Genomic DNA, 13,758 nt, shown 5'->3' on the forward strand with positions numbered 1-13,758 from the left:
TACCATTTATATTTGAATGTACAGTGGCAACCACTTCAGTTGTTACAATACTTTCTACAAATCTGCATGCCATGCCTCTAGGGCTTCCTCTGCAATCCAGAGTAAGTGGCAGCTGCCACATTATTATAGGTGTTTTATATCAAGTTTCTTGTGAATAATGATTAAATGATAAATGATGTACATTAAATGAGCAATATAGGGATCTAGGGATCTTTAGAGCTAAGTCATCTGGAGCAATATGCTCCTGGTAGGGTCTTCCAAAGTGAACAGGTCTGGAGTGAAGACCCAGACTAACTCGATCCAAAAATCCTCCATGACAAAGGGATGCAGAAACCAGTGTACCCTGCTCAGGAGAGGGTTACCTGGACCTACCCCTGGAGCCAGGCCTGGGGGTAGTGTTGCTTGGTGAGCAGCTGGTGGCCGGGCAGCCCACGTAACCTGGCTGGGCTCATGGGGTACCGGTGCAGTGCTGTATAGGCAGTGGGAGATGGCAGGGAGGCCCATGGCGGCATAGACTCCTGTGGCAGAAACTGACTCTTGGTACTTGGAATGTAACCTCACTGGGGGGAAGCAGCAGGAGCTTGTGCAGGAGGTTGAAAGGTACCAACTAGATATAGTTGAGCTCATCTCCAACCACAGTGTTGGCTCTGATGGTGAGAGGTGCCGGGCATTGTTTATGTGTGCTTATGCACCAAACAACAGGTCAGAGTATTCAACCTTCTTGGAGTGAGTGGGTGGGGCTCTGGATACTCAATACTCCATAGTATTGCTGGACTTCAATGCTCATGTTGGCAATGACTGGGGGAGAGGTGTGATTGGGAAGAATGGCCTGCCCGATCTAAACTTGAATGTTGAATTGTCATTGGACTTCTGTGCTAGTCATGGATTGTCCATAACGAAAACCCAAGTTAAAACACAAGGATGTTCATTAATGTACATGGTACCAGAGCTGCTTGTGTCAAAGATCAATGATTGACTTTGTTGTTGTTTCATCTGACTTGGGACCATATGTTCTGGACATTCGGGGTGAAGAGAGGTGCTGAGCTGTCAACTGATCACCATCTGGTGGTGAGTTAGATCAGGCAGGGAAGACTGATGGTCAGACCTGGTAGGCATCAAGCCTAGTGAATAGTGAGGGTGTGCTGGGAACAACTGTCGGGAGCCCCTGTTCGGAATGATTTTAACTCCCACCTCCAGGAGAGCTTTTCTTTTGTCCCGGAGAAGGTAGGGGACATGGAGTCTGAATGGACCCTGTTCAAAATCTCCATTGTGGAAGCTGCCAGGCGTAGCTGTGGCCAAAAGCTTGTTGGTACCTGTCAGGGCGGTAACCCAAGAACCCCCTGGTGGACATTGGTGGTGAGGGAGGCCATCAAGCTGAAGAAAGGGACTGGACAGCCCAGAGGACTCCTGACTCAGCAGATAGGTACCAACAAGCAAAAAAGGTAGTAGCGGCAACGGTGGCGGAAGCAAAATCCAGAGCGTGGGATGAGTTCAGTGAGGCCATTGAAAAAGACTTTCAGTTGGCCTCAAGGAGGTTCTGGCCAACTGTTCAGTGACTCAGGAGCGGTTGGGGTGGCTTTGCCCAAGCTCTATTTGGCAGGGGTGGAGTAAATCTTACTTCAAATGAGGATTTTGTCGGTTGGTGGAAGGAGCACTTTGAGGAACTCCTAAATCCGAGAGACATGCATCTCTCAGGAGTCAGAGCCAGGTGCTTCTGGTGTGTCAGACTCCATTTCCCTGGTGAAGGTCACTGAGGTAGTTGGAATGCTGCTCAATGGCAAGGCACAGGGGATGGATGAGATTCGTCTGGAAATGCTTAAGGCTCTGGATGTTGTGGGGCTGTTGTGGCTGACACGCCTCTGCATGATTGCATGGACCTCGGGAACAGTACCCTTGGATTGGCAGACTGGGGTGGTTGTCCCTATTTTTAAGAAAGTGGTCTGGAGGGTGTGTGCCAACTACTGGGGTATAACACTGCTCAGCCTTCCTAGGAAAGTCTATGCCAAAGTGCTGGAAAGGAGACTCTGACTGATAGTTGAACTCAGATTGAGGAGGAACAATGCAGATTCTGTCCTGGTTGTGGAACAATTGACCAGCTTTTCACCCTCTCAAGGATTGTTGAGCGGGCATGCGTTTTGTAGACTTGGAAAAGGCTTACGACGATGTTCCTTGAGATATTCTGTAGGAGGTTCTCCAGAGTGAGAGCTGTGTTCGTATGATGATGATGATGATGATGATGATGTTCTTTTGGCTGGATCGCATGGATGCCTCCAGCACTCACTGGAGCAGTTTGCAGCTGATTGTGAAGCGATTGGAGTCCATGGTCCCAGAAGAGGATGGCATGCCCACTTCAGGTAAGGGGAAAGGACCTGCCCCAGGTGGAGGAGTTTAAGTATCTTGGGATCTTGTTCAGGAGTGATGGGAGGAGGGATCGTGAGATCGGCTGGAGGCTGGGATAGGCGGCAACAGTAATGCGGTCACTGTACTGGACTGTAGTGGTGAAGAAGGAGCAGAGCCAGAAGTCAAAGCTCTCTGTTTACCGGTTGGCCTAGATCCCGACCCTCACCTATGGTCATGAGCTGTGGGTAATGACAGAAAGAATGAGATCACGAATAAAAGTGGCAGAAATGAGCTATCTTTGCAGGGTGGTGGGCTACACTCTACTTGTTAGGGTGAGGAGCTTGGTCATCCAGGAGGAGCTCGGAGTAGATCCGCTACTCCTCCGCTTTGAGAGGAGCCAGTTGAGATGATTCGGGCGTCTGATCCGGATGCACCCTTGGATGCCTCCCGGTGGGGTTGTACCAGGCACGGCCTACTGGCATGAGACCCCGGGGTCATCCTAGGACCTGCTGGAGGGACTATATCTCCAAGTTGGCCTGGGAGTGGCTGGTGGTCCCCGGGAATTAGCTGGAGGAATTTGCGGGACAGTTGTGATAAAAAAAAATTGAATTGTATTTTTGACCTGCCTTCTGAATCTTCAATCTTGAGCTGGAAATATGGTCATGGATATGCCTTTAGGTAGAGGTCTGCACTGGAGTGATTTGTTTAGTCCTGCTCCTGTCCACTCATACAAGACTTTATCCTGCTCCAGCTGTAAATTTGCACCGTTTGCCCACAACCTAAACGGTTTGTCCCGCTCTCACCTGCAGTTCTGCATAACTGTTTTTTATCTGCATTAGTCACCAGGGGCACAGGATATTGGGGTACTAGTTCATTCAGCGTTGGTTACCTGTAACTTGTAAAAATAATAAAGGATCTGAACTTGAAACTAAATTGAATGTAGTAAAGCCATATATTGGCAGTATTTACCTTAACAGTGTTATTTCTTTTCATGTCAGGCATATACTGCTTTTAGCACCCCCAACTAAAAACATCTTCCCCTGTTCATATTAGTATACATTTATTAATTTGACAAGAAGATCAGAAACAGTTTGTAGCATTTGGCTCAAAAAATGCTGAAAAACATGTTCTGGCTACTGTGAATGCATGTATCTCCACAATGGGTGTCTCTGGAAACCACACAGGTATACCATACAGATGGATCCAGAGGTGACATTTTCAAAGTTTCTTTTTGGCTTTGGAGATGGGGAGACAACACCCTCCACTCTGCCTAGACTTCATGTAATGCATTCATGTGACTTTCAGGGACATAATCAAAAGGTTAAGCTATTATAGACATTCTTCACAGAAAATTGTGTGTATGCAAGTTCTCGATGCTAAGTATCCTTCAGATGGCATTACTAAAGACTGGAAGAACATTTTCAAGAGCTTTCTTCTGGTTGCTGCACTTCAGTGTAAACACGAAAGTCCACTGATGTGATTCTGTCAAACTTTATTCAAAGAACTTCATCCAACAAGAATCTTTTTTACATCTGGATAGCAGGAGCAAAAGGATAACAACAAAATGCATAAAGTGGCAACAAAAAAAAGCAGAAGAAACAATGTTGAAGACAAATCAAAGCAAATAATACCAAAGCTAAAAAAAATGTATGCTGTCAAATGGAAATAAATAAATAAATAAAAAAAATTCAATACACCAGTGCACTAAACATTATCTGCAATACACTGTTTATGTGGCCAATTAAATAAACTTGAATTCTACCTCTATTCAAATTCTCTACTGAAATCTGTGATTTTAGACAAGAAATCTATGGTTTCTTAGATGAAACATATTCTTTACATGTCCTCCAAATTTATTAACAAATTAATATTACCAGTAGTAGCACAACAAAAACACTGGGCCCATGAATCAAGTCAATTCTTGATACTGTGTTTGTAATTCAATATTTTATATTTTGAACAAAATTTGAAGAATAAGGAAAAATGCAAACTGTAACCACAGTTGGATGCAAAAGTTGAGGCACCCTGGTCAAATTACATGTTTTGTTGATTTTCTAAGTGAAAATAAGTTACATCCTGTACAGGGAGCACACTTCTGCCTATTTTAATGCACAATCACTCTTTGATTTGCTGAATTTAATATACTGGGAAAAATGAAACAAAGTATGTCCTGTGAAAAAGGTTTTTTTTTCCCCCAAAAATTTTTACCCCTCAAAACTCAGTAATCAAATAGAAATTGTGCATTAAAATTTGTCATTTAAGTTCCTTATAGAGGATGTGTTCACTTATTTTCATTTAGAAAATCAACACTGAATAAAACCATTGTGATGCACTGTTACTGTTATTTTTGCATTGTGATTTTGCAATGTGTCACAACACATTGTTAAATCCATAATTTGCCAGTGTTAATCACATAACAGTTAAATTAAAGCCTCTTTTTCACTGCATGGTACCAGCTCGACTTGACTCTACTTGCTTTTTTTGGTTTTCCACTAGGCAGATCTGGCACCTGGTACCTGATACCAGGTATTATTTTTGGCACCACCTCTGTTGAGGTTCCAAGGGAGCTGAACTGATACCAGAAGGTGACCTAAAAAAAAACTACCGACTAATGATTGGTTGGAGAGAATTGCTAAAAACACATGCAAATGCTAGCAACCAGGTTAGCATACTCTTGTGTCACCTTTGAGCAACGAGAATTGTCTCGTTGTCTGAACTCTGATGTAGTATTTCACAAACTCTCCTGGTATTTTATCTTGCTGCCATCAGCCTCTTCTGAACAACATTTTGTCTTCACGTATTGGCAGTTTCAAGTGGCGACCAGCTACATTGAGGGTGTACTGTATCTGCAGTGGAAAACAAAGTAGCTGGTACCAAAAGCAAGTGGAGTTGAGTCAAGCTGTACCATGCGGTGGAAAATTGGCTTAACTCTTGTCTCGGTAGGGCAGATTCTTGATAACCTAGTACGATATTTTTTTGTACAAATTAAAATAACCTGAGACCACAATCTTTCTGCAAATATATGCTGTACCATTAAAACCTAACTAGTGTATAAAGTTTCACTACAACGTCATATCGCTGTTGTCGGAAAAAAAAAACCTTGTATCTCCAAAATGGTAACTTTACAGGACATGGAAAAAACATACTTCCTTTTAATGTAAGTCAATGGAACCAGACTTTTTTCCCCCAAATAGTTTTGGGCTGTTTCTTTCAGTTCATCATGACATTGTCAAAAACTGAATAAACGACAAAAAAGGAAATGAGGTTTCTTCTGACAGCAGCGATATGCTTAGCTTAAAGAGAGGTGAAGTAAGAGTCATTCTATATTGTAAGCATAAAGCCTGGAAGAATACCCTGTCCCTGAACTTGAGTCATCTCAATTGGAGAAAGCAAAGAACATTCACATTATACTTGAAAATTTGAAAAGAGATGCACAACTTTTTTTAAATTCTACAGAAGCAACTGCATGAGTTACACTGAGAGACGGTGGTTATTGTGTGATGTGAAATCTTTCATCAAATTAGGAAAACTTTGTGTTCCTTTAACTCTTAGCTTGATAACAGCAGACACCTGAAGCACTGGATTATTATTTAAAACCTTATTACCTAATTACCTAAATGGGTGTATTATGTAAAACAGAACAGGGACTACTACAAGATCATTTTGATACTTGAGTACAACACCCCATAAAGAAAAAACAAACTTAATGGAGATGATTAGTATCCTCAAATATGGGCAGGCATGGTGACCTTCATATTAACATTGTCCACCTGGTTGAAAGAAACTTTTAAAATTGATAGATATACACTATTTTTAATGGATGATGTAATGAATGTGCTTTTATCCAGAGCTGTTGCCAAAAAGTACACAAACAAAAACTACTTACTTCAATGAGGCCAAAGGTGGTCATGAAAATGTCTCCATGGATATGAAGCGCAGACACGCTCTCCACTGGCATACGGTGCCAGAACATACAGTAAACGTACCCATTCACGATTACCTGAAGGAAATAAAGCAAAACTGTTTGTGTAACAATTTACTTATTTTACTTATGTTGTTAATTCACTTATTTTACTTCTTCAAGCTCTGTACCTCATAGCCTTCTGGTTTAACAACCATGAACAAATCAAAGCCTCCTCCTTTCACAAATGGACCCCCTGAGGTCTCTTCTGGATTCTCCCACTGCCCATTTCTGAAGCTGTCACGCACAACAGAGGGTGTCCCAACACGGGGGTTGAAGTGGAATGCAATGTCATCTCTGTCCCTTTGCCCAGTCTTCAGATTTATTGCGAAGCTGCAACGCAAAAAAATATTTGAAACAAAAATTATATTTTGAGATTCCTGTAAATGGCTGTTCCAGATTGTAAATCTCAAGAGACATATTTTCTATTTAATGCAGTGTCTGTTTAATATACACTGATGAGCCAAAAAATAGTGAACACTTACAGATGAAGCAAATCAGGTTAATTATTTTGTGTCAAAAACAAAAGGTAAGCAAACAGTTAGTTCTTGTAGTCGATGTGTTTGATGCGGTAAACTGGGCAGAAGTGAAGATCTGAGCAGCTCTAACAAGGACTTAATCATTATGGCCAAGAAGATGCTGTCGGAGCATCTCTGAAATGGCAAGGCTAGTGGGGTGCTCCTTGTCAGCAAAGGGGAGTATCTGCTGACAGAGGTTCGAGGAGGGACAAAACAACGTCAGAGTGTCGGGCACCCAAGGCTCATTGATGTGCAAAGGCAACAAATACTGTCTTGTCTGGTCCAAACCGACAGAAAGGATACTGTGATACAAATCAGAATTTTTTAACGGTGTTTACGAGAGGAGTGTGTCACAACAAACATTTTTGAGGCAACGGAGTGTTAATTTGGTGATTGTGCACATTGGAATTGAAAACGACGAATGGCAAACAAAAGAAACGCTGAAAGCAGCGTGCTCAAACAAAGGCTGAACTAGAAAGGTGAAACGAAAGATAATGAGAAAACAAAAACACTTCCCCTCCAAGAACGAAGGGAAGGTAGACTTTGCTTAAGTTGTTTGCTGTTGGTGGAGCAAAAACCGCTTCTATTTTTTCAAGCTGTTTGTAGCTCAAGAATCCTTTTTTTTTGGGGGGGGGGCAATTTCTTTTCTCAGCCCTCTTTTCTTTTTAGTTTTGGGGCAATTTCTTTTCTCAGCCCTCTTTTCTTTTCTTTAGCAACACTAAGTACCGTACCAGTCACCCCTCTACAAAGGTGTGACAAACGCCACTGTTTGCCATGGCCTTAAGTAGAGGAGTCCGCAGGTGTGTCACGTTGGGCTTAATCAGCCCGCGGGCTTCTGGGAATTGAAGTTCCCTGAAGCTATGTCCCCGGCCCTCTGCGGCGCCGGCTGAAACCTTACAGTCAGGCAGACGGAGAACTAACAGCATATTAGGCAAGTGGTCATAATGTTTTGGCTCAATGTGTGCATATATATATATATATATATATATATATATATATATATATATATATATATATACATATATATATATATATATGTATATTGTGCAAGTATTGGAGTGGAGAGAGTACTGAAAATCCCTACTTAAGTAAAAGTACTGTTACTGTAGTGATAATTTACTTGAGAAAAAGTTTTAAAAGTTTTAATAAAGAAAATTGCTCAAGTAAGAGTAAATAAGTAGTTTATTGGAAAACTACTTGAGTATTCAAGTTTGTATATCTGCAATCACAGTCTGAAAATGTTTCTGAGTTGGATAAATCAGTGGAGATAACCTGTTTTTGCAAAACTAAAGCATGATATGTGAGGAAAAATTTAAACTACATGTTCCGCATGGTTAGATGATTATATAAGACTTGCTAGTTTATCTGTTTCCAACAAAGTAATTTAGAAGCCCTGAAAGGCTGTACATGGTTTTTCCTTGTTTAATTATGTCTGCTTTATAAAAAAAAAGATTTGATTGAGTCAAAATTAAAAGTAAATATATAGATGACCATTTGGATAAAGTCTGTTCCTTGTCTGTGCTGGTAGAGTTCTTTCTTCCTCCACTAACTGGAGGTCTGTGTACTGTTGTTGTAGCTGGGAGTTGCTGTGTTTTGATTGGCGAATCTTTTAAATTCAACTGGGCTTTCTACTAATTGGTTTATAAGCTGATAAGCTCATAATATATGTTACTCTAACATCATTAAACATTAAATTAACAAGGTAAAAGTGTTTCCTTATAAATTAAATGAGAGTAGAAGTACTGTGATTAAAGCTTACTCCAAAAAGTACCATTACAGGGAAAAATGTACTCAAGTACAGTAACAAGAGTAAATGTAATTTGTTACTTTCCACCTCTGGCCAGTATCATGAGAACGTACCCATTGGCATCTGAAGGAACAACACCTTGGAAGAACAAAGCCAGTCCTACTTTCAGCCCTCCAATGAGTGGTCCCACAAAGGGTATGCTCTGTGGTGATCATAAGCATTGTAGGTGTAGGTAATGAGCAATCCTGCAAATCCTTAGATATAAAAAAACATTACTTGTTCTGATTCTTAGCATAATTAATAAAAAATAAAACTTGTTTATGTTTATTATTAAGTCTTAATTAACCCTTTTTTTTGCCTATTAAATCATTTTCAAGTGCAATGTTACTCACAGGGTTGCAGACTGGATATGGCACTCCTAACTGGATCTGGGAAACCTTCCCACGTGAGACTCCTGGGCTTTGTTCCTTACCAAAAGTGGATGTGCTCCAGTTCTGAGCAAAGAGAAGACAAAGAATGGTAATGAAGGAAACTTATTTACATTATGTATAAAATTCTTTACACATCATGCAAATTTTGACATTGAAAAAAAATGGAAATTTCATTGATGGAAATTTCAAATATCGAATAACAATCAATCTTCACATAAGAGTTTTTTCAGATAAAAAGAAACATGATTTTTTAGAATAAATCAAACAAATATAAACAGAATAACATTATGATGCTACAAGACATGGCAGAATGCAGCAGGTACCAGTGGACAAACAAAGAAATGTACTTTTTCAACTTCCTAACATCCTTGTAATCCAGAGCAACCAGTGTCAAATTTTTTTGGGAAAATGCACAGAGAACAAAATATATCAGCTTTGGAACACAGCTGTGTTAGCTTTTCATAACAGCACCATTCATTGTTCTCTATGTGAAGAGTAGTTATATATCAAGTACATATCAAAGTATTTTGTGTTATCAGTATTAGAAATTCATACTCAATGGCATCTGGACAAACAACCGCTTGGAGGTACAAAGCCATTCCTGGTCTCAACCCTCCAGGTTGAGTGCCTCACCAGAACATTGGTGACACTGGAACACTACTGTCAAGACCATTATATGGGCATTATATGTACAGTGTTCTCTTCATAATACTTCCAATGGTCTAACACCCTTCGGTTTGTTTTGGTTCAAGTGGCCCCGTCATTATAAAGTCTCACCTAGCTTTCACGTTCCCTCTTCAGACCAGTGATCCCTGCTTCACTGAATAATGCCCCCCCCATCATGGGTGGGTGCATCCACTATCTACTGGACTGGGAGGGGTATGGCCCAGAGGAGCGGTGTTGGGTTCTGGCCACTGACATCCTGGACCCATCCCTCATCACAGACTTTCATTACCACCAGCCTGATTTACCTGCTCCGAGACCTTGGGACTGCCCACCAGCTGGGGATGTAGTGCGCTTGGAGACGAACGTTGGGAGGTGGGTTCTATCATGCCCTCACGGATAACTACTTTTCAGAGATCTGCTTCTCCAGAATACTGATGGTTGGTCTCTTCCCATTTTACACTTCTGATTCAAGTTTCCTCATTACTTAGCCTACTTATACACAGACTCTCACTCCTTGTGAGGTATTGCCACTCTTTGTGTCAGTTCTGAGCTGTTTTTCCATGTATCCATTACTCTGTTTTTTTGGACTCTGTCTGTTTTTTGAACTTGATGTGGATTTGCTCTTTTGTTCTGTGCTGCTCCAATTTATCTCTAATTGCTATTGATATTTTTGTATGTCATTAAACTCTGCAACTGTATTACAAATCTGTGTATGAGTGTTACACATACTCATACAAATACCTAAATTTCACTCACTCACTCACTCACTCACTCCCTCATCATCTAAGGAACTTATCCTCCTGGGTAGTGGGGGTTGCTGGACCCTATCCCAGCACACATTAGGCAGAAGGCAGGAAACACCCTGGACAGGTCGCCTGTCCATCACAGATATGCCATAATTTGTTTTTGCTTTATTGACGTTAGCTAAAAGTCCTTGTTTACAAGATGTGTCCTTGTCAACAAAATTTAAATAAGGAAGCGAATACAACGCAGTATCAAAGTGAATTGATGTGTAGATTTACATTTATTTGATGCTTGCAGGTGTTGACAGGGCCAAAATGGCAGCATCGTTGACATGCCTTGCTGAACCCATCTATGTATGTATGGGGTGTCCAGTCTTATCTGCAAAGGGCCAGTATGGCAGCATGTTTTATTCCAACCATGCATGTGATCAAATGTTTGAAGACTGAGACCAATTGATTAAACAAGTGCAAAAAGATTTTCCCCTGCTTGTTTGGAATGAAAACCTGCAGCCACATCGGCCCTTTTGCGGATGAGATTGGACACGCCTGATAAATGTATACCTATGGCTTCAACCTCTTCCTTGTTTTTATAATGCTCAGTGGCTATAAGACTTCCCTGGTTTGATTAATGAAAACATGGTTTCCAATATATATATATATATATATATATATATATATATATATATATATGTATATATATATATATATATATATATATATATATATATATATTTTTTTTTCCTTTGGGCTGCAAAAAGTTTTCAGTCTGTTAATACAAGTGTTTCAGATGCTACCAGGCAGCCTGAGCTAACATATTTGACATAGTAACTAAAGGAGGCGGTTTAGAATTTTGCAAACAGTCAGATTATGTTCAATAAAGTTGTTACACTCTTGAGCCACACATTTATTGAAACTACTCACAATATCGCTGAGCTGATTCGAAACTTCTGACGTGATGGTTGACAGACTCCACCGTGAGACGCCCAAGTTGGTCATTATTTTCTTCCTTAGTTCATTAAAGAGGGAGGAAGAGGTCCAGTTCTGTGTGGAATGCAAACATATGATAGGATATTATAGATTGATTATATAATTGAACAATTCTGATTAATTTTTTGATTTTTTGAACTGCCATGAAAAAAAATTCTCTTGATTTGATTTCTTTAGGTTTGTGAAGAAAAATAATTTCAGGTCTGTTTCTCACTGTAAGCAGAAAGCAAAAACATCCTTTACTCTTGTTTGCATCACCTCTTGCACATCTGTGAAGGCACCATTAATGCTGAATGATATATACAGGTTTTGGCACCACATGCTGTCATCCAGATGACGTCTTTTTCAGGGAAGCCCTTGCTTATTTCAGCAAGACAATGTAAAACCATGTTCTGCGTATATTACAACTGTAGGGCTCCATAGTAAAAGAGTCAGCGGGCTAATCTGGCCTGCCTGTAGCTCACACCTGTCACCACTGAAAACATTTGGCACATTATGAAATGAAAAATTACAATAAAGAAAACCCCAAACAGTTGAGCAGCTGAAATCCCATATACAAAACCAAGAAAAGATTTCACTTTCAAAACTACAGAATTCCGTCTCTCTAGTTCCCAAACACTTACAGAATGTAGTTAAAATAACAGGTGGTGCAAAACAAGTAAACATGCCAATGACCCAACTATTTTGGAAGGTGTTGCTGGCACCAAATTCGAAACAGTATGTATATGTAATAACATTTTTCAGTTTTAAAATTTGATATATTGTCTTTGTGCTGTTCTGAATTAAATATTGGGTTTATGTGATTTGCATATTATTGCATTCTATTTTTTTCTAGTTTTGTACAGCGTCCCAACTTTCTTGGAAATGGGGTTATAAACAAGGCAGGTGAGGATCCCAAGTAATTTGGGCCCACAAATATTCAGAAATGACATGACCAAGTTTAACTGATTTTGCTGAGGTTTTACCAAAGCCTACAGGCTAATATTAAAAGTCATGCAAAATCTTGTGAATGCTACAAAAACAATAACAAGAAAAGTAAGAAATTCTGCACTGACCCATGACTTGCCCCCTGGAATGGTGACCTTCCCTTGGAGGGAGAACTGGACAGATTCACTGGCTTCACTCACTCCCACATCACTGACCGCTCTGTACCGGACCCAGTATTGGTTGGCCAGCTGCAGTCCAGTTAATATGAAGGTTTGCTTTGCATCTGGAGTGTCTATGGTCTCCCAAGCGCCACCATCAGCTCTTGAAGCATCGGGCTGTGTTATTCTGTATTCCACTCTGTACTGCCTTGTCACTCCAGTTGGGGACTTCTGAAGCTTCAGAATCACATTCTTATTCTGAATGTCCACGCTGGGAGCAGGAGGCTTGGACACTGGCTGAAAGTGGTCATCCACTGTTTTCTCTTGTTTATACAGGCGGATGGAGATGCCAGGATTGGAGGGGTCTGAGATTGATGAAATGACAAACTTGGCTGTCTTCTTATCCTTATTGGCATTAAAAAAACTTTTGAAGAGGGAAAGGTTCTCTTTCATCTTCTTAGATATTTCAGGATTGCTGAACCAAGGCTTGAAGTCTTGGTCACTTAATTTCGGGACTGTTGACTGGCTTTCCAAATGGATCTGCTGTCAGGAACTCTGTCATGGCTTGCAGATATGGATCTTCATACTTCACAGAAGTAGAGGAGAAGCATATGACTGTATCCACCATGGACTGAAGAGGATGCTGTTGAACTGGGCTGAGGATGTGATTATCGGGACTTCACTCAGTTCCCTGGTGTAGGAACTCAGCAGATCTAGTTCACCATTAACATTCTCTAACCACTGCTTTAGCTTGCTAGCCCTAAAGGGGGAGTTGGCATGGGTAGTCAGAATGTCAGCCAGTGAACTCTCTTTTGCCTCCCCACCCCGAATAGCAGGAAGGACACTGGCCAGAGCTTTTTGTAACAACACCTTGTAGATACCAAACGATTCTTGAAATATGTGCAGCCTTTCCCCCACATCCTGGAAATCACTTACTGCTGTGTTCTGAACCAGATCATTGCATCTCCTCTCTGCATCTCCCAGCTCCTCCAACAAGCCTTCGACTTTAGATATGAGCGTTGCTCCGATTTCTCTCTCCAGCTTAGCAGCTTTACTGTCCAAACGTGCCAGGGGATGGAGCCAAACCCTCACAGGCACAGCATCATTCTCCCTCTGCCTCAGCAATGATGGCAGCTTCTTGTATAGCTGCAAGGCTTCCATGTATGTGGTGGGGTTCTCCTCGAGCTCATAGTCACCATAAAATGTACAGCTGATATGTTCAGCCAATTTCTTTTCATTCTCATTCATCTTTAGAGCTCCTTCCCCCTCAATGGAAAATG

General features: G+C 40.9%; 1 long non-coding RNA gene across 1 annotated transcript; it reads right to left on the bottom strand.

Moving 5' to 3' along the window:
* Positions 1-6,038: 6,038 nt before the first annotated feature.
* LOC118804372 lies at positions 6,039-6,561 on the bottom strand. Its single transcript, XR_005006979.1, has 3 exons — positions 6,433-6,561; positions 6,227-6,340; positions 6,039-6,110 (listed from the first exon to the last, which is right to left on the bottom strand). It is a non-coding gene; the product is annotated as an uncharacterized LOC118804372 (long non-coding RNA).
* Between the last annotated feature and the right edge of the window lie 7,197 nt (positions 6,562-13,758).

Source organism: Colossoma macropomum, unplaced genomic scaffold, assembly GCF_904425465.1.
Source record: "Colossoma macropomum unplaced genomic scaffold, Colossoma_macropomum, whole genome shotgun sequence".
NCBI classification, from domain to species: Eukaryota; Metazoa; Chordata; class Actinopteri; order Characiformes; family Serrasalmidae; genus Colossoma; species Colossoma macropomum.